Below are 20,799 nucleotides of genomic sequence, written 5' to 3'. Positions count from 1 at the left end.
TTTTGTTCTGGGAATGTCAATACAAGCGTATAATTGGACCAATAATATTTGATTTATCGAATATCTATATCTATACTGTATCTAAATGAGGCTATGGAGGAGAATCTTTACCACCCAATTTTGCTCCCAACTTTTAAATACATACCTATTTTGTCCTTCAAATTTCTACTACGAGACACAACTGTTTGAGTTAAAGTGTCTGTTGAGATAACAAATCCAAAAAAGTTGTGACCATTCGATGAAACAAGGACTTTAATCCGATGAAAAGTACAACTGTTTGATGAAGAGATGCATCTATCCACGTATAGGTGCCATAACAAATAAACTACAAAATGAAAGATTATGTCTTTTTCTTCTATGACCTAAAACTCATTTCCAAAATATTAATGAAGATTTTTCTTATCTTCATGAGAGAAAATTGAACCATGTCAAAAGAATATTTGACAATCCAGCGACATATTTAATTGATTAAGAGGTAGAGTAACAAAATTATGTATTCGTATTATCTTCCTTTTTTTTTTAAGATTATTTTAATATTTTTATGTGGATTACTTTTAAGTTATATATGTTGACGGAGAAATTTCGGCTAATCACTAAATGCCACGTCACAAAATTAAAATTATATTTAGGACCAATCACAAATTTACACGTGTCCTAAATTGATTTTTAAATCAAGAAATCAAATTGAGCCACGTGTCTCTCTTATGGTCGTCCGATGAGATCAACTAATTGGATCCAAACCCATGAAGAGACTAGACCCAAGCGGATGACTCATTAAGCCCATGGCCCATATAAGACTCACCAAGATTCTATAAATAGAGGGGATCACCCTCATTCGGGGGGAGAGCAAGAAGAAAGAAGAAGAGTCAGAAGAAAGGGGAAAGAAGCCAAGAGGAAGAAGAATTGGAAGAGGTCTAGAAGAATTGGAGATTAAGAGCACTCATAATCGTCTACAATCCTTCGGAGTCAAGTGAAGCATCCAAAGCCAACAAGATTTGAAGAATTAGAGACTTGAAGAGTACGAGACTTCAAGAACATTGAATATTCTCTCCCAAGCAATAATACTTGAAGACTCCATCAAACTGCAAAGTCTTCATCAAACTGATTGAAGAACTTCAACAAGCAGCGCAAAGCGGAAGCACTTCACAATCTGCAAAGCCGAAGAACTTCACAAGCTACAAAGCCGAAGAACTTCAACAAGCTGCAAAGTCGAAGCACTTCACAAGCTGCAAAGTCGAAGCACTTCACAAGCTGCAAAGTCGAAACACTTCACAACATGCAAAGTCAAAGAACTTCACCAGCGCAAAGTCGAAGACTGCACAAAGTCTTCAACAAGCTACAAGCCAAAGAACTTCATTAACAAGTCAAAGTCTTCAAACAAACTCAAAGCTGAAGACTTTGAAGATCCTTCGTCAAGCGAGAAGCTGAAGGCATCAACCATTCAATAACAAGCTCACGAGCCATTGAATTAAAGTTTACATTTGAGAGAATTAATCAAAGGATTGTACATTAGAGATTGTAACACCCACATACATAAATACAAATACAAGTTTATTAATTCGAGTTTCTCTTATTGAATTTCTCGTCGAACAAATTGGCACGCCCAGTGGGACTCGCTCGATCGTTGGCGAAGACGTTGCACTCACTCGATCGTTGGCGAAGAAGTTGCACCCGTTTGATCGTTGGCGCTGCACCCGCTGGATCATTGGCGAAGACGTTGCACCCGCTGGATCATTGGGGAAGAAGTTGCACTCGCTTGATCCTTGGCGAAGAAATTGCACTTGCTCAATCGTTAACGAAGACATTGCATTCACTTGTTCCTTGGCAATGAAGATGCACTCGCTCAATCCTTGGCGAAGAAGTTGCACCCGTTTGATCGTTGGCGAAGCAGTTGTACCTGCTCGATCTTTGGCGAAGAAGCTGCACCCACTTGATCGTTGGCGAAGACACTGCACCCGTTCGATCATTGGCGAAGAAGTTGCACCCGCTGGATCGTTGGCAAAGACGTTGCGCTCGATCGTTGGCGAAAAAGTTGCACTCGATTGATCATTGGTGAAGAAGTCGCACTCGCTTGATCGTTGGGAAAGAAGCTGCACCCATTGGATCGTCGGCGAAGAAGCTGCAGTCGCTCGATCAGTGGGGAACAAGTTTCACGCGCTCGATCGTTGGCAATAAAGTCATTGCAAAGGCAGACAGGAGGTGACCACCACTGACCTAGGAACACCTCAACCAGCGGAAGAGGCGTTAACCTACTCAGCAATGAAGTCACTGTAGGGCAGATAGGAGGTGACCACCGCTGACCTAGGAACACCTCAACCAGCGGAAGAAGCGTTAACCTACTCAGCAATGAAATCACTGCAAGAAAGGTGACTACTACTGACCTAGGAACGCTTAAACCAGCGGAAGAAATGTTAACCTACTCAGCAATGAAATCACTGCAAGAAAGGTGACTACTACTGACCTAGGAACGCCTCAACCAGCGGAAGAGGCGTTAACCTACTCAGCAATGAAATCACAGCAGGGAAGGTGACCACCACTGACCTAGGAACGCCTCAACCAGCGGAAGAGGCGTTAACCTACTCAGCAATGAAATCACTGTAGGAAAGGTGACCACTACTGACCTAGGAACGCTTCAACCAGAGGAAGAGATGTTAACCTACTCAGCAATGAAATCACTGCAAGAAAGGTGACTACTACTGACCTAGGAACGCCTCAAGCAGCGGAAAAGGCGTTAACCTACTCAGCAATGAAATCACTGCAGGGAAGGTGACCACCACTGACCTAGGAACGCCTCAACCAGCGGAAGAGGCGTTAACCTACTCAGCAATGAAATCACTGTAGGAAAGGTGACCACTACTGACCTAGGAACGCTTCAACCAGCGGAAGAGATGCTAACCTACTCAACAATGAAATCACTGCAAGAAAGGTGACCACTACTGACGTAGGAACACCTCAACCAGGGGAAGAAGTGTTAACCTACTCAGCAAAGAGATGAGCCCGACTGCCTTGGTAGTTGATGAAGATATTGGAGTCGAATGGTGTTTCGCAAAGATGCTGCAGCAATATGGTGGGTCTCGAAGATAATCGACCGCTGCAAGTAAAAAAAATGTTGTTAGAGAGGTAAAATCAAGAGAAGAAATTATGACAATAGATTATAAAAATTGCAGTACATTAAAAAAAAGTTAAAATGGAGGGTCAAACTAGGAAAAAAATGACGAGCATAAAAAAACAAAATAAATAAATGAAGAGGAAAAAAAAAGGGAAAAAATTGCTTGCAACTAAAAAATGTAAAAAAAAAAAAGGGTTAAGGCTGTCGCATGACGCGACAGCTGCCACCCAAATAATGAAAAAAAATGAAAATAACAAAAGAAGAGGAGAGATAAATTCAACTTCTCTCCCCCATTTTCTTCTTCCCCAACAAATCCTTCATGATTCCAGATCTGAAACTATATAATATACATTGCTTTGATCATCGATGATTCTACAAAGCTCCGATGGATCGATCGCTGCGAATACAAACTGATTCTGCGGGCGAAAGTCTTCGTCGTCTTCACACTCTTCAATGGAAGACTTCTATGGCTTCTGCAAAATAGATCTCGCCGGCTCACTGTTTTTCACGATCCGCACACCGGCAACCAGACCCATCCTGTCTCTTTCTTGGGCAACGAACGGTCGGTACCCATGCCATCACGCTTCTTCTTCTTCTGCCAAGTGACGCCTCAATCCCAGACCGGTGTCGTCTCCTCCTCAGCGAGCGCCTCAATCGCGAAGACTCGTCACACCCACAAAAATTCTACATATTCTACTCGAGCTTTACATTACACATATTTATAGAGTTTGGAGTAGAGAATGTCTGTGGAAGGGAAAATAAATACAATTGATTAGAATCAAATATGTTTGGAAGAAAATATTTTGGTAGACGATATGAGTTTGGTTCAAAATTAAATTTGAAAGATTTACTCCAAAATCAAATATCTCCCAAATTGAAAGCTTGCCAAATTTTGTGGTAATTTCGAGTTTGGATACATTGTGGGCTAAATTGAAGGCAAAATTTTGGCCACGCAGTGGCGTTGGTAAATTTGACCAAATCAATCAAGGTGCTCAATCAAAATTAAACGTTTCTGTCATCATCAAATATGCATTATACCAAATTCAACCCAAATGATAAAGAAATTTTGGCATAAATATTGATGAAGAGTCCAGATCAAATGAAACAAATCAAATTTGGATGCCTCTAAATTTATCCAAATTGAACATTTGGTTATAATATTTATGGAGGGTCCAAATTAAGTAAGTATCCAATCTTAACGCCTCCCAAAATCCTTATCAGAGATAGAAATTCTCCAAATGATGAGAGACATCGTAGACAGTGCAAGTTAAATAAGGATTCAAATTCTAAAGATCACACCTTATTAGAATTCTCTACTCCAAAATTTGAAAGGCGAGTAGAAATTTGGTTGAGAATAAAAAATTGTCCAAAAAAAAGGGCACCAGAGTGAAAAAAAAATCAAAATCAAAATCCAAATTTGATGCCAAAATTGATATGCCCATTAAATAAAAATTATGAACCATACTTCATATCTTGGTGAGATGTCACGTATTACTCTTTTTCGAGATCCACACATATACGTGCATAAATCTCGAAAAGGGGGTATTTGTTGACGGAGAAATTTCGCCTAATCACTAAATGCCACGTCACAAAATTAAAATTATATTTAGGACCAATCACAAATTTACACGTGTCCTAAATTGATTTTTAAGTCAAGAAATCAAATTGTGCCACGTGTCTCTCTTATGGTCGTCCGATGAAATCAACTCATTGGATCCAAACCCATGAACAGACTAGGCCCAAGCGGATGGCCCATTAAGCCCATGGCCCATATAAGACTCACCAAGATTCTATAAATAGAAGGGATCACCCTCATTTGGGGGGGAGAGCAAGAAGAAAGAAGAGTCAGAACAAAGGGGAAAGAAGCCAAAAGGAAGAAGAATTGGAAGAGGTCTAGAAGAATTGGAGATTAAGAGCACTCATAATCGTCTACAATCCATCGAAGTCAAGTGAAGCATCCAAAGCCAACAAGATTTGAAGAATTAGAGACTTGAAGAGTACGAGGCTTCAAGAACATTGAATATTCTCTCCCAAGCAATAATACTTGAAGACTCCATCAAACTGCAAAATCTTCATCAAACTGACTAAAGAACTTCAACAAGCAGCGCAAAGCCGAAACACTTCACAATCTGCAAAGCCAAAGAATTTCACAAGCTACAAAGCCGAAGAACTTCAACAAGCTGCAAAGTCGAAACACTTCACAAGCTGCAAAGTCAAAGAACTTCACCAGCGCAAAGCCAAAGATTGCACAAAGTCTTCATCAAGCTACAAGCCAAAGAACTTCATCAACAAGTCCAAGTCTTCAAACAAACTCAAAGCTGAAGACTTCGAAGATCCTTCGTGAAGCGAGAAACTGAAGGCATCAACCATTCAATAACAAGCTCACGAGCCATTGAATTAAAGTTTACATTTGAGAGAATTAATCAGAGGATTGTACATTAGAGATTGTAACACCCACATACATAAATACAAATACAAGTTCATTAATTTGAGTTTCTCTTATTGAATTTCTCGTCGAACAATATATTCATGATACCTTCGTGTTTTAATATTTAGTTAATGTTATTTTCAAGTTTATTTAATATTTAGTTAATGTTATTTTCACTTTTGATTTATATTTTAGTATTAGTTTTCTTATTTATCTTGATATGAATTTTTGATTGGTGTTGTTCTTGTTTTATTTTTCTTGGTCATGTGATTCTTTATCCCACATTTTTTCAATGATTTCAATTTCAATAATTTCATGGCAGCACATAGTATTCAATTTCTTTCTCAAATTTGAATTCTTTAATTTTGGTTCATTCTTCTTTATTACATAATATACAAAAGATAAAAGAATGGGTAAATAATTAAAAGAAACACACAAAAAGATTATTGTTGTATTCTTTAAAAAAAAATTGACAATGAATAAGAATTGTCCGGTTTAAATGAATTTTGTATTGAAATTATGTTGCATAGATAGTAATGAATCATTGTGGGCAGAAATTCAGGAAGGAGCAATATAAAGTTCTCACTTTAAAAATATTTAAAAAAAAATAATTATTGAAAATAATAATTAATAAATTTAAGATGAAAGAGACAGAACCTCATTCATATAGTTAGATAAGATTTTTTTTTTCTTATTTACTATTTTGATTTAATTTATTTTTACGTCATAAACTTCAATTTTTGTATTGTGTCTATTTTATTTTTAGTTTTTTAATATCAAAACATTATTTCTTTAACTATGTAATATTACCTTAATATATTTAATTATACCATCCATTTTTTAAATTGTCTAATAGTTTTGTATCCATAATTAGATTAAGAAATTTGTTACTAATTTTGCCAATAGGTATAGATTTTATTTTTTAATTATTATTATATTTAAATGGTGTAGTATAATTTATATTTATCCTTTTAAAAGTAGAGAAAATATATTTGATTTTTCAATTTTAGAAAGTAGCTTAAGAGTAAAAATAAGTAATTTTATTTGTTCCAATCATTTAATATGTTAATTATAATTTTGACAATCTAACAAATTATTTCACTGTTCGAATTTTTAGTTACATATTTGATTTAATTTATTATGTCTCAATTAACAATAGACTTGATTATCAAAAATTGATAACCACATTAATTATTTCAATTTTATAGTATATTCAATGTTGTTTATACCTCTTATTTTATTGTTTTAGTTAGAAGACTGTACTTTTTTTTTATTGAAAATGTCAACAAATAATAATATATTTTATTTGAAATAAAATATTAGTACCATTTAAAAGTTACGTTGAGTTGTTATTCTATATGGTAAATTGGTAGAAATATTATATTTTATTTGAAACAAAATATTAGTACATTTAAAAGTTCTGTTGAGTTATTATTCTATATGTTAAATTATTAGAAATATTATATTAAAATGTTTATAACAATGTGTAATGCACGTGATGCTAACTAGTATGAGTTAAAAGCAATAATTCAAAGAGATGCTTCCATAATAGTATTTTTCTTTCTTTCTTTCTTTTCTTTCTTTCTTTTTTCTCAAAAGAGAAGTTTTCTTATTTATTAGGTGGATTCTTCGAACTCAATTATTTGGAAAAATACCAATATCACATAAGATAACAATAAAAATAAGAAATGAGATAACGTTGTATAAAAAGAATTCAATTGTCGTTTAAAAAATAAATCATTGTTTGTCCTACTCAAAAGATTCATGAATAGACTCGCTAAAGTTTAAAATACTTTTATTGTTTTATTTGTTTTAGTAGGAAAAAAAATCAATCTATGGATTCTTAAAGAAAACTTTAAAAATTTGTATTTTAAAATATAGCATAAAATTTTAAAAATTTACATAATTATATAGCATAGTCCAAATCAATATAGTATAAAAAAAACTTAAAGAAAAATCAAAGTTGTGCTATATTTAGAAAATGAAAAGTTATCACATTTTTTAAAATATATATTAAACTTATGATATTTATATATAGTACAATTTATCTTTAACTAAAATTTTTTAAATGGACAAGACCTTCAAAATTCAAAAACCAAATTTTCAGCGAGTTTATTATTAAAAAAATAAGAATTAATGCATGTAATAAGTGAGTTTTTTTCTCCCAATGATGCACTATAGTAGTATTTAAAATTGATTTTTTTTTCTTTTTTAGAATATTACATTATTATATAAATGATGAGAGAATGTTGAAATGAATGACTCATAAAAGGAGGTATACAAGTTCCTTCAACTCGATATAATATTTCACTTCCATTAATAGTGGAATTAATGGGTAGAGAATCCAACGTTAAATAGATTTAATTTAAAATTGATTCTCTTACCATCTTTCATTTAAAAAGAAAAAAAAAAAGATAAGATGATTAAATAACTAGGACACCATTAAAAATGATTTTTCCATGAATGTATCAGAAAAATAACAATTCATTTTAATGGTCAAGGAATGTTAATATGATCATATAATTGGGTCTAATAATATTTCATAATTGAATATTTAGTTTGAAAACAACAATTCATATTTCAAAGTCCAAAATTTTCTTGTGAATGTTAGTTTCTTTTTTTTTTTAATACAACATGTGGGGTGGGAGTGGGGATTTAACTCCCGACTTCTTCGTTGAAGTTATATGTCAATCACTACTGAGTTAAGTTCGTTTTGACTAATAAAAGTATATAATTGGGCACAATATATAGTATTTGATACTCGAATTATATCAATTTGAAAGCAATAATTCGAGGAGATGCTTCCATAGTTTTTTTTTCTTCTTTTTTCTTTTATGAAAAATACAAGGTTCATAATTAATTAATAAAAAGTAACAAGATAAGAAATGGGATAACACTATGTGAATGTGAGACTACTCTATCCCAATACGTACCATCACTTGTCGGGACCATATATGGAATGAGACGTTACACTTTTTTCGTTACTATTTTCTTTTATTATGTAGCGATTGTCGATTATATCACTTGTCATTTAAAAAAAGAAAAAAGGAAATAAGCTCTATAATTATTTTTCATTTTTTCATTTTTCAAAGATTCCTCGATCGCTCGATAAAGTTCGAAGTACTTCTTATCGTTTTACTCGCCGCAATTGAGAAAAGATCAGACGATAGTTCCCACAACCAAACGCTTTTCTTAACCTCAAATGACATCACAATTATTGATAGTTAAATAATTCTTGACATTATTATTGTAATTCTCTGTAAAATAATTTTTATTCAATTGTCCAAATAGTATTTAAAATCGCCTTTTTTCTTTTATAGAATATTATTTTCTATAAATTATGAGAGAATATTCAAATCAATGACTCATTAAAAGAGGCGACTGCATGAGCTCGATATAATTCTTTTTTATTAATAGTGGAATTAATGGACAATCTAACAATCATATAGACTTAGTTTAAAATTGATTCTTTTATGAATGTATCACTTGAAAACAATAATTAATTTTTCTTGTCGTGAATGTTAATATAAACATATAATTGGGCTCAATCGTAATTGATAATTGATTATGCTAGTTGAAAATAACAATTCATTTTTCACGGTCTAAACTTTTTTTTGTGAATATTAATATAAACATATATAATTTGGCCCAATAGTATTTGATAATTGAATTATTATTGTCCGTTTGAAAGCAATAACTCATCGAGATAGGTTTGACTCATTTGGTTGGAAAGAAACAATAGATATTTTACAAATTCTACACCATCGAGAAAACAATAACTACTCATTGAGGATTTTTTTTAAGAAAGTTTCATAGTTATTATAACATAACAAAATAAGAAATGAAATAACATTGTATCAAATCGAGACCAACATCTATGTGATGATATCTTGTTTCGATCATAGAATGGGATGATACATTCTCAAAATCGTCTCATTTACATGCATTAATATTTTTAAACAACTGATCGATTGTCATTGTCATTTTTTTAAAAAGAGATCTATAATTATTTGTCATTCTTTCAAAAATTCATTAATTATTAGCTGAACTTTTAAAGTACTTTTTATCGGCTTATTTGCTTCAATTCAAAAATTCAATCTATAGTCCCACAGTCCAAACTTTTCTCCACCTCAATAATGAGGTCCCAATTATTGATATATATCGCACATGGTTGATGCGTAGATTTTGACCCTCCGATTCTTCTTCTCGCACACACCAAACTCGATGATAAGGGAACCGACCTCGGTCACACGGGTTCCGATACCTAAGTTAGCGAGGGAGAGTTGAGAAAATAGTGAGCTAGAGATATGTCCCTTACCTCTATAAGGTTAGGCTATACTGCTATTTATAGTTGTAAGAGTGGTTCCAGAACCTTCTGTAGTTGAGCCCTAATTCGGAGTTACAAGGCCCAATGATCGGCCTCGGCCCCGAATAGGTGTGTTTAACCTCCTGATGTAGATCCGAGCGGAGGAGGCCCAAATGGTACCTTGGCCCGAAGGCGAAGGTGAGAAGTGCCGCCGAGGTGGGGTCGATGCCTCGGCGCCGTTACGGCCTCCGCGGTAGGTCGTCCTTTGGGTTGGCCCGTTACGTCACGGGCCGGTCTCCCCCAGTCGATGATCTCGGGCTTCAATTTCTTGTCTCGTTTCGGGTCGTTTTTGTTCTCTATAACAATGACCCCCACTATCAAAAAAGAAGACGAATAATTGTGTCAAAATCTTTGTTTTGAGAGTACCCGTCGCTTGTCGTTACCACGAGATCATTCTATAACATAGCCTAATTTATATGTATATCAGTGGCTAATAATGTAAAGGTTTCTAACGCACAGAGCTTCTATCAAAAGCTTTTGATCAAATTTTGGATTTTAGCTGCTTGATTTCTGCTACTAGTTTTGTGCCTTGAGCTTGTTGATACTATTCATGAATTGAAAGTTTTTTTTCAATTTTCATTGGTCATAATCAAGTCTCATAAGCCTGGTTTTATTCTCATCTAAATTTAAACCATTTACTTTTGGCATTGGGATCTAACTTTAACAGAACTAATGTCGATACATTTGGATTTCTAACTTGTTTGGCTTTTTATGCCAAACAGTTTTATATCCTGTATTTTTCTACTTTAGTTTTGACCATGCTGAGCCGTTACTGGCTTTTTGCCTGTTTGACTTACTTCAGGTCTGTCCCAATTTTGAGTTTCTTGATTGGTCGTAGATTATGTAGATATTCAGGTCGTAGATATGTAGATATGTAGATATTCATATGATGCCCCCTGCTTGAGAAATTTATTTCATAATGAACATAAAAACTCAAGTATCACGTCGAATGTCGAAGACTTTTATTAGTAGGAAGATCGTCCTGTCGAAGATTTAGTTACAATAACCTTAGTTGGTCCAAATAAGGGAAAAACATAAAAATGTCTAGAAATATGTCGAACTAGTGGTAGTATCTTTTGAGCTGCTGAGGGTGCCATGGGTGTAGTAAGGCATTCTCCCATTGGTCTTCAAGAGCATAAGTGCCTGTTCGAACCACTTTAGTGACTTTGTCTAGGCCCTCCCATGTTGGCCCGAACACCCCGCTAGTTGAATCTTTGGTATTAGGCAAATCTTTCTTAACACTAAATCACCTTCCTTAAAGTCATGCTTCTTAACCTTCAAGTTTTAGTATCGAGCTATATGATTTTTGTACTCAGCCGTTCGTAGTCGTGCTGTTTCTCGATGTTCTTCTAATAGGTTGAGGCTGAGCTGCACGAACTCATTGTTGTCGGGTAAACTGAACTGCTCTACCCTTGGGGAGGGGAGACCAATTTCCACTGACACTACTACTTCAGAGCCAAATGACAGTGAAAATGGTGTTTCTCCCGTCGAAGTACAATGCGTTGTTCTGAAGGCCCATAATGTATTGGGAAGTTCCTCTGCCCACAACCTTTTAAGCTTTTCTAATCCAGCCATTAGCTTGCGGATGTCCTGTCGAGGAATAGATGTGCTTAATGCCAAACTTCCTGCAAAATTCTTGAAAAGCGGCATTGTCGAACTGCTTTCCATTATCACTGATAATGGTGTAGGGTATTCCAAAGCGGCAAATTATGTTCTTCTCGATAAAGTCGGTGACCTTTTTCTCAGTAATTGTAGCTAGGGCTTTGGCTTCGGCCCATTTAGTAAAATAGTCGACTGCCACCACTGCAAATTTGGTCTGACCATTTCCTAGTGGGAGGGGCTCTATAAGGTCTATTCCCCACTGAGCAAAGAGCCAAGAACTCATTATGCTTGTTAGAGGCTCTGACGATTGCCTAGGTACTGTTGCAAACTGTTGGCATTTGTCGCATTTTTTGGTGAATTACTTCATGTCGTTCAGCATTGTCGGCCAGTAGTACCCTTGTCGAACTATTGTGTGACTTAGGGATCGTGCTCCAGAATGGCTCCCATAAATGCCCTCATGTATCTCTCTCATGACGTAGTCAGCTTCGTCGGGCATTAGACATTTTAAAAGCGGCAACGAGTAGCCTCTTTTGTTCAGATTGTCGTCTTTAAGCACATATCTGGCTGTTCGTCGTTGTAGCTGCTGGGCCTCTATGTTTTCAGTAGGCATGATCCCGTATCTCAAATATTTTATCAAAGAGCTCATCTAGTTTTCTTTTGGTTGCCCTTGCTCGTCGATATCTATTGCTTCCTGAGCTTCTATGCTTGGCTCGGGTAAAATCTCGACCGGTATAGTTCTTCCTAGGTCGGTTTCATAAACTGCAGCTAGTCGAGCTAACGCATCGGCGTTGACGTTTTGAGCACGTGTAATTTGTCGAATCTCATATTTTGAGAACTGGTCGAGCTGGTTTTTTACCTGTGAAAGGTATTTCGCCATTCGCAGTTCTCTAGCCTGGAACTCCTCTTTTTCCTGACCTACAATCAGTTGTGAATCACTGAGTATCAGTATGTTCCTGACTCAAACGTACCTAACCACTTTTAATCCTGCTAGTAGAGCTTCATACTCGGCTTCGTTGTTGGATGCATGAGAGCTAAATCGCAGCGCATATTCGAATTTCTCTTTATCTGGAGAGATTAGTATAAGTCTTGTCCCGCATCCTCGGAAATTTGAGGACCCATCTACATAGAGTGTCCAGGGTTACTTTTCCTCAACCAATTGTGGGTCGATACTATATACTTGAGGTTCTGTTGGTGTTAATTCCGCTATGAAATCTGCCACAGCCCGCCCTTTCATTTCAGTTCTTGGCTTATAGTGAATGTCGTACTCGATGAGCTCCACAACCTACTTTACTAGTCGTCCAGAAGTGTCTGGCCTTTGCAAAATCTGTCGTAAAGAAAAGTTGGTGAGGACAATTATTCTGTGAGCTTGGAAATACGGACGAAGTCTCCAAGCCGAAGTGACCGGTGCTAATGCCAGCTTCTCCATTTGCGGGTATCTAAGCTCTGCATCTACAATTGCTTTGCTTGTATAGTAGATTGGAGACTGTCGTCCATCTTCTTCCTTTATCAACGCAGAACTCACTGCAGTGTTGGATACAGCTAAGTAGAAGTAGAGTTCATCACCCATGATCAGCTTTGAGAGGAGTGGGGCTGCCTCAAGTACTGCTTGAGCTTTTTAAAGGCAGCCTCACACTCTCCTGTCCATTTAAATTGCCCTTTCTTCCTCAGGATTTTGAAGAATGGCAAGCACTTGTCAGTTGAACGGCTAACGACGAATCTGTTGAGTGCTGTTATCCTTCCGTTGAGTCCCTGTAGCTACTTTAGAGTTCTAGGTGGATCCATCTCCAGAACAACTTTGATCTTATCTGGATTGACTTCGATTCCCCTTTGGTGTACTAAAAATCCCACGAACTTTCCTGAGGTAACTCCAAATATGCACTTGATGGGATTCAGCTTCATCTTGTACTTTTGCAAAACGTCGAATGCTCCTGCCAAATTCTCCTCTTGTCGCTCGTTCTTTCGACTCTTTGCCAGCATGTCGTCTATGTAGACTTCCATATTTTTGCTGATTAAGGCTGCAAACATCCGATTTATCATTCGTTGGTAGGTTGCCCTGCATTTTTCAATCCGAACGACATCACCGTGTAGCAATACGAACCTTGACTCGTGAAAAAAGAGGTTTTCTCTTGATCCGGTACATGCATCTTGATTTGATTATATCTGAAGTAGGCATCCATGAAACTCAATCTTTCATGCCCTGCAGTGGCATCAACCAGTTGATCTATTCGAGGCAAATGAAAAGAATCCTTTAGACAGGCCTTATTTAGGTCCGTGAAGTCGATGCACATTCTCCATTTGCTGTTTGGCTTCTTTACCAGCACTACATTGGATATCCACTGGGGATAATGTACTTCCCGAATGAAGCCTACTTTCAGTAGCTCCTCCACCAGTTCAGCTACAATCTCGTTCCTTTCTTGGTTGAAAGCGCGATGCTTCTGTTTCACTGGCTTACAGCTCTCGTCGACATTGAGTCGATGTACCATGACTCCTCGATCAATTTCCGGCATGTTCTCATGCGACTATTCGAACATGTCGGCGTTGCTTCCGAGGAAGTTTATAAGGCTTTCTCTTTCCTCATTTCCCAACCTGGTTCCAATGTTGACTCGTCGATCTTCGGCTGTCAGAGGGACAAATTCTACCTCCTCGGCCGGTTTTGCCTTGTCATGGGTGGTCGAATTAAGTTGATGACTAGGGCTCGGCCTTGCCTCACCCGAGAGGTCGGTCGCTTCATTCAGGCTCGAATCCGATTCTCTCCTGTCAAGGGTGGTTGGATTAAGTCGATGATCAGGGCTCAGTCTTGCCTCACCCGAGTGGTCAACCGCTTCATCCAGGCTCTTCTTTTCGAGACGCTGATGGCTCTCACCAGGATTCATGTCGCCTTTCGAATGAGGTCGATGATCAGGGCTCGGTCCTACCTTACCCGAGTGGTCGGTCGCTTCACTCTACACGCCTCGGATCGGGATTTCGCTTCAACGAAGCTTGCTTTGATGTATCGTCCCCACAAATGGCGCCAATTGTTGATGCGTGGATTTTGACCTTCCCGTTCTTCATCTTGCACACACCTAACTCGATGATATGGAAACCGATACCTGCAAAACTAAACCGATATAAACCGGTGCGACCTCAGTCACACGGGCTCCGATGCCTAAGTTAGCGAGGGAGAGTTGAGAAAATAGTGAGCTAGAGATATGTCCCTTACCTCCATAGGGTTAGGCTGCACTGCTATTTGAGTGTGGTTCCAGAACCTTCTGTGGTTGAGCCTTAATTCGGAGTTGCAAGGCCCAATGATCGGCCTCAGCCCCGAATAGGTGTGTTTAAACTCCTGATGTAGATCCGAGCGGAGGAGGCCCAAATGGTACCTTGGCCCGAAGGCGAAGGTGAGAAGTAGGCACCTCGGCGCTGAGGAGGTCTCGACGCCGAGGTAGGGTCAGCGCCTCGACGCTGTGACGGCCTTGGCGCTAGGTCGTCCTTTGGGCCGGCCCGTTACGTCGCGGGCCGGTCTTCCCCAATCGATGATCTCGTACTTCAATTTTTTATCTCATTTCAGATCGTTTTTGTTCTCTTAATAGAGATATATATTAATTACCATTGAGCGCTCGCTTGGACTAGATTTAAAATAGAAAAAAAGGAGTTAAAAAGGATCAATTATTCAAGAAAAATATATACCATCACATCTCTATATTTTAAATATTATTATTGTTACTCCTACCCATGGACATTAATTTTTACGTTTTCTTTGAAGTTGTTAGTATTTTACTATAAATTTGATTAGGTTGAAAACAAATATGTATTTATAAAATAATTTTTGATTGGTCTCGTGTGATTATTAAGTTTGTAATTTATGTCATTTTTTTGAAATTTTAAACCTAATATTTTATTTGTAGTTTGGTGATATTTTTGTAATTCTTTTTTTATTCAAACTACATAGTTTGAATGTATAAGTGGAGCACGGTTAGACAATATATCTATCTAACTAACTATTAATTTTATAATTTTTCTAACAATAATTGAGTCACCAATCTGTCACAAACATAACTCAGCAGTAATTAGCATATATCGGCAAACATAGCTCAACAGTAATTAGTCTATATCTCTAATCAAGAGATTGTGAGTTCGATTTCTCACTCTTACATGTATTAAAAAAAAATTAAATTGTGAACTGATCATAGCTCCCACATAAATCATGGACTGAAAGGTTGGGGATTAAAATCCCCAATTCAAAAAAAAAAAAGAACAATCATGGAGTCTATTATAGGGAGAAATAGAAGATCCAGCGAAGCGAAAGAAAATCGAGGAAAAGCCAAAAAAAAAAAAAAGGCACGAACGGCCCATAACGAATTTGGCGGAATCCAGTTGAGAGGTCGAATTCCAGCATCAACAGTCTTTTTTGTTTTTTTGAAAAAAATTTGGAAAAGGAATTTTTTCAAGTATACTTTCTTCTTCTTGTTTTACGTTTTCCTTTGTGATTTATTGCTTTTTAGATTAAATAAAATTGGACCATCCTTAGAAGCAATAATTCCAACCACATGATGACATGAAAAATCTAATAAAACATCCTGATTTTTTTTTTCACTTTTACTTATCCAATTATTTGATTGAATTACATTGAATTTTGAGAATAGAAGAACTGGGACGAATTTTTATTGTAATAAGATGTTGTATATATGCCATTATGTCGTATTATTTAGTGAAATACTTTAAACACTTACCAATATAGACATTTATTGATCAGATGTGGAAAAAAGGTATCTTTATTAGATTTTAGTTAAATAATTAATTTATTCTAAAAAAAGGTTAAATAATTAATTAATATTGAAAAGAACGAAGGAAAAGGGCTAAAATTAGTCCAATATAGTTCCTTGCATTCCTTTCCTTTATTATCAAAATTTAATGATGATTAGCAAAAGGGATAAATAATGTGGAAGGATAAACTCTAAGTATTGTTCATGAATAAAATTAGAGGGTTGGAAAGTTCAAAATAGATTAAGCAGATTTCTAAAACCAATTTAAACCTTTCCTTTCAAAAATATTATTAACCCACTAATTATCTTTAGTATTTGTATTCAATATGTTCATCTCATTGAGTTCGACCATTGTGTGGCAGGGGATCAAACTATCGATCTTTGAGACTGTAATAAGTGCATTATTTATTAATTTATGTTCGAATTTGCTACAACTACTATATTTCTATAGTTTCTTAGATACTATTTCTTTGTTATATTTTATCTCAATCGTCTCTTGGAGATGGCGCTGTGGTAGGGACATGAAAATCTTGTGGTATCACCTACCATGAGCTCTTCAGTTCTGTACTGGTCACAATGTTACTTAGTTCAGAGTATTTAGCAAAATAGCAGGTTAGTTTTCTATAATATATCTGACTACTGATGATATCTGTATGTGATATACAGATAATCAACTACTGATAAAAGGTAGTAATTTTCCAAAAAAAAATATATTCGAATTATCTTTGAACCCTAACCGAAACTGATCCACATAGGTCACAATTCTCATTTTTCATGGCATATAAATAAGTGGGTTTAGGTTATTAGGGTTGGAGAGAGCAAAAAGAGTTTAAAGAGACAGCATTAATTAGGACAAAACGATGGATCCTACCTTATTAATGAGAGCTGCTGAGGAGGCTGAGTTACGAGAGCTGGAAAACAAGTACAAAGCAATAACAAGAAAGACAACCGACACATCGGATGAAGGTAAATCAGTACAGCAACTCCCAAAATATTTTGCTTTGCAACGATTCAACCCAAGTTCTTCAGACCCCAAAACTGGAGCATATCTGCGGTGTGTACAAGATCATGAGATTTTAGAATATGGATTCCTCAAAGTCTCTGGGAAAAGTGTGCTGAGTCCTTATTCGAAGATGGAATCCGAGGCGTCCGAGTCCAGCCCCAAGCACGTGCACATAAGATACTGTAACAACAATAAATACTGGGTTCGACAGTCGCCTGACTCTTTCTACATTGTGACTGCTGCAGCAGAGAAAGAAGAGGACCGATCCAAATGGAACTGCACCTTGTTCTCTGCCTTCTACATGCATCACGGCTCCCACGAGGTGTTTGGCTTAAACCATGTGCAGCTCGGCTTGGCCGTGCTGTATCGATCCTATGATTCCAATGACTTTTTGAATTGCCTCTCGGCCGAGGACAAGTCTATACCCGTTGATGTTAATAATTTCTACTACCTCTCGGAAGATTCATTCCACGCATTTGTGGACTGGGATTCATTATTTATATTCCCAAAGCACGTCACCTTTAAGGGTCGCAATGACAATTAGTACTTGAGACGCAATGGTGAGTATTTGCAATTCTTGGAACAGATGTTGAAGATTCATCGCTTATCCATGAAATCTTCCCTCAGAATGATGGAACTATTCGTATCAGGAATGTCGGTTCTCGAAAGTTTTGGATTCGTGATCCTAATTGGATACTCGCTCTAGCAGAAGGTATTATTCACTAATCACCTCGAATATTCAGTGTGATGCAAAAGCATTAAAGTCGTGTTTCATAATCATTTCGTTTTTAGTTTTTCACTCTTAAAAGTATAGTTATTCTTGCTTCCCTACAATTTCTTTAGTTATGTTTTTCATATTTATTAAAAGTATGTGGATTCTTAGCCAAACTTAAAAAACAAAAACAGGTTTTCAAAATGAATATTACAAATATTACAAATATGTTTAGTGTTTCTAATATACGTCATATTAAATATATCAATTAATAATTGATATATCCTAGCAGTGACATACTTGACATGTTAATAAGAAACCTGTAATTGTTAATTAAACCCAAATTCTCAACTCAAATAAGATTTTATCAATAATATACCTAATATGATGTCTATATACCATCCATTAAGTGATATATTTCATATTATATATATAAGTTATACCAGTGATATTTTCTACATGAATTGATATTGTCAATTAGAAAGCTATAATATTACTTAAACCAAAAGCATAACTGATATATTAAATATATCGTCCATATATTTAGTATTATTTCATATTTGGTATATTAGTGATATACTTTATATTTGTTACATATATTAGAAGTTGACTTTATATACGGTATATCAATTATAAAATGTATATCATTGATATACTTAATATAACTAAAACATACCACTGATATACTTGATATTTCAAGAAAACTTAAAAAAAATATATATTTAACCTAACGAAGATTTATCAATGATATACATAATATATATAAAGTGTAATATTCATATATTTAGTGTGATTGATATACTTCATATTAGGTATATAAGTGAAAACTTTATATTTAGTATATCAATTTATATAACTAATATACCTAATATCATGAAGTATATCAACAACGAAGGCTAAATTGGAATAACAAAAAAAGATACGAAAAAAAATCTGATTTTATAAATATTGATGTATTTGCAAAACAAAAAAGTTGCTATAGTTGTAAATATATATGTCAAATGTTTGTTTTTTGACCCATTAAAAAAACCCTTTCCGAAAACTTCTTTTTTTTTTAAAAAAATATTTTTACTTAGGTTTTAAAAATGTTAAAAGAAAGTAAATTAAGGAAAAAAAAACACAGGCATATTCGAAATAATCTTTATAAATTTCCAAAATAGAAAACCAAAACAAAATATATTATGAAATAGGGCGTAAATTGTCCCGAATGGATAGCTTGGATGACTTGGAGCTTCAAAGAAATATCCCTGAAGTCTTGGGTTATTTTAATAACCAGCTACCCTCTACTCTTTATGCAACATTAGCTAGCTACTACTGCTTTCCCTACCTCTGCTTTGAGCTATCAATACGGTTTCCAAACTAACATAGCTGCTTTTCCTGCCCTGGATTGAGCTACCAATAGGATTTACAAACTAACAATTGTAGCGTCACAAATATCTGTAAATTTCCTTCCACGGTTATAGTCTTCACCCCCTCTGAGAACGTAATCTCCATTGATTCCAACTTAAATTAGATGCTGCAAAACAATTTCCCCTAATCAAGATCTAAACTACCCAAAACAATGATCTTGATCTGACCCTTTTTGTGTTGTCAATATGTGAGCGGCCGCCGCAAAAATTGCTGCCAAAATCTCCCAAAATCGGTTTTTGTATAATCCTCTCACGGCTACAGCCCTTTATGTTCCACGACCACACACATATATGTCAAAAAACCAAAAAAAGGCAAACTTAAATGGGGTAATTGAACCCTATAATGTGTATTTGATCCAATTCCTTGTTTTTATTTAATATTTGTTTTGGTTCCAATTTTATCCCAACGGTTTATTCATCTTAACATTATTCTTAACAGGAGGCAGTAAGGATGATCCCAACACATTGTTTAAGCTAGTGAAAGTTGATCACAACATCGTGGCTCTTCGTAACATGGGCAACAACCAATTCTGCATATCACTCACCATCGACGGAAAGAGAAATTGTTTTGAATACCGCCAATCGAAATGTTAGTGCAGATGCCCACATGGAAGTCTTGCAAGCTGTAGTATCCAGAAAAATAGAAAACATTGAGTATTGCATAAATGATGCCAAAATCTATGGCGAGAGGGTTTGGTCAATGGCCAAAGGAGATGCCACAAACAAAACCAACGCAGCCGACATTGTCCAATTCACATTCACTTTTGAGGACAAAAGGAAGAACAGCTGGACCAACACATTGGGTGCCAGATTTGGTGTCTCAAAAACATTCTCTACCGGGATTCCAACCATTGGAAATGGAAACATTAGTGTTTCCTTTGAGGGTGGTGCAGCATATTCATGGGGAGAAACACATAAACAAAAAATGTTGATGTCCTGCACCAGCACTGTGACGATACCTCCAATGTCGAAAGTGAAGATGAATACGGTCGTAAAACGGGGGTTTTGCGATGTCCCGTTTTTGTATACTCAGATTGACACGCTCCGAGATGGACAACAGATCTCCCGGGAGTACGAGGACGGACTTTTCTCTGGCTTCCATTCCTACGACTTCTAGTTTCGGACCGATAAGGAACCACTGCCGGTGTGAAAAGGTAACTTACCTTGGCTTGTTTGTGTGGTGAGATTTAAACATCTCGTAAAGAATAATGTGGTTGCATAGCCATAGAAGCTTATGTTGCATCCTTTTCATTCCCTTTTGGGGTTTGTCATGTGTCATTATGTTTAATATTTTGAGTGTGTTTCTGTTCGTGGAACTATTAAATTATGAATTTAGTCCCTATAATTTGAGCTTTAATCTTAATTTGGTTTATGTAATTTTATATTTCGTTCAATTTGATACTTAGAGTTTGAAAAGTCTCAATTTAG

The 20,799-nt window shown here is 36.0% G+C and overlaps 1 long non-coding RNA gene and 1 pseudogene across 3 annotated transcripts; one reads left to right on the top strand and one right to left on the bottom strand.

Moving 5' to 3' along the window:
• Window positions 1–1,440: 1,440 nt before the first annotated feature.
• Window positions 1,441–4,118, bottom strand: LOC148209986 (uncharacterized). 2 transcript variants are annotated; one of them, XR_015792113.1, is made up of 2 exons: window positions 3,391–4,118; window positions 1,441–3,091 (listed from the first exon to the last, which is right to left on the bottom strand). It is a non-coding gene; the product is annotated as an uncharacterized LOC148209986 (long non-coding RNA). The 2 variants fall into 2 exon arrangements; XR_015792112.1 differs by having other exon boundaries at window positions 3,460–4,118.
• A 12,954-nt stretch (window positions 4,119–17,072) lies between these two features.
• On the top strand, window positions 17,073–20,728 carry LOC111024291 (uncharacterized; annotated as a pseudogene). Its single transcript, XR_015792167.1, has 2 exons — window positions 17,073–17,962; window positions 19,811–20,728. The product of XR_015792167.1 is annotated as an uncharacterized LOC111024291 (transcript).
• Window positions 20,729–20,799: the final 71 nt, after the last annotated feature.

Source organism: Momordica charantia (assembly GCF_013281855.1).
Source record: "Momordica charantia cultivar OHB3-1 chromosome 7 unlocalized genomic scaffold, Mcharantia_2.0 BLBB01000007.1, whole genome shotgun sequence".
Classification (NCBI taxonomy): domain Eukaryota; kingdom Viridiplantae; phylum Streptophyta; class Magnoliopsida; order Cucurbitales; family Cucurbitaceae; genus Momordica; species Momordica charantia.
The sequence above is the reverse complement of the archived record's forward strand: the minus strand, read 5'-3'. Positions and strand labels throughout refer to the sequence as shown.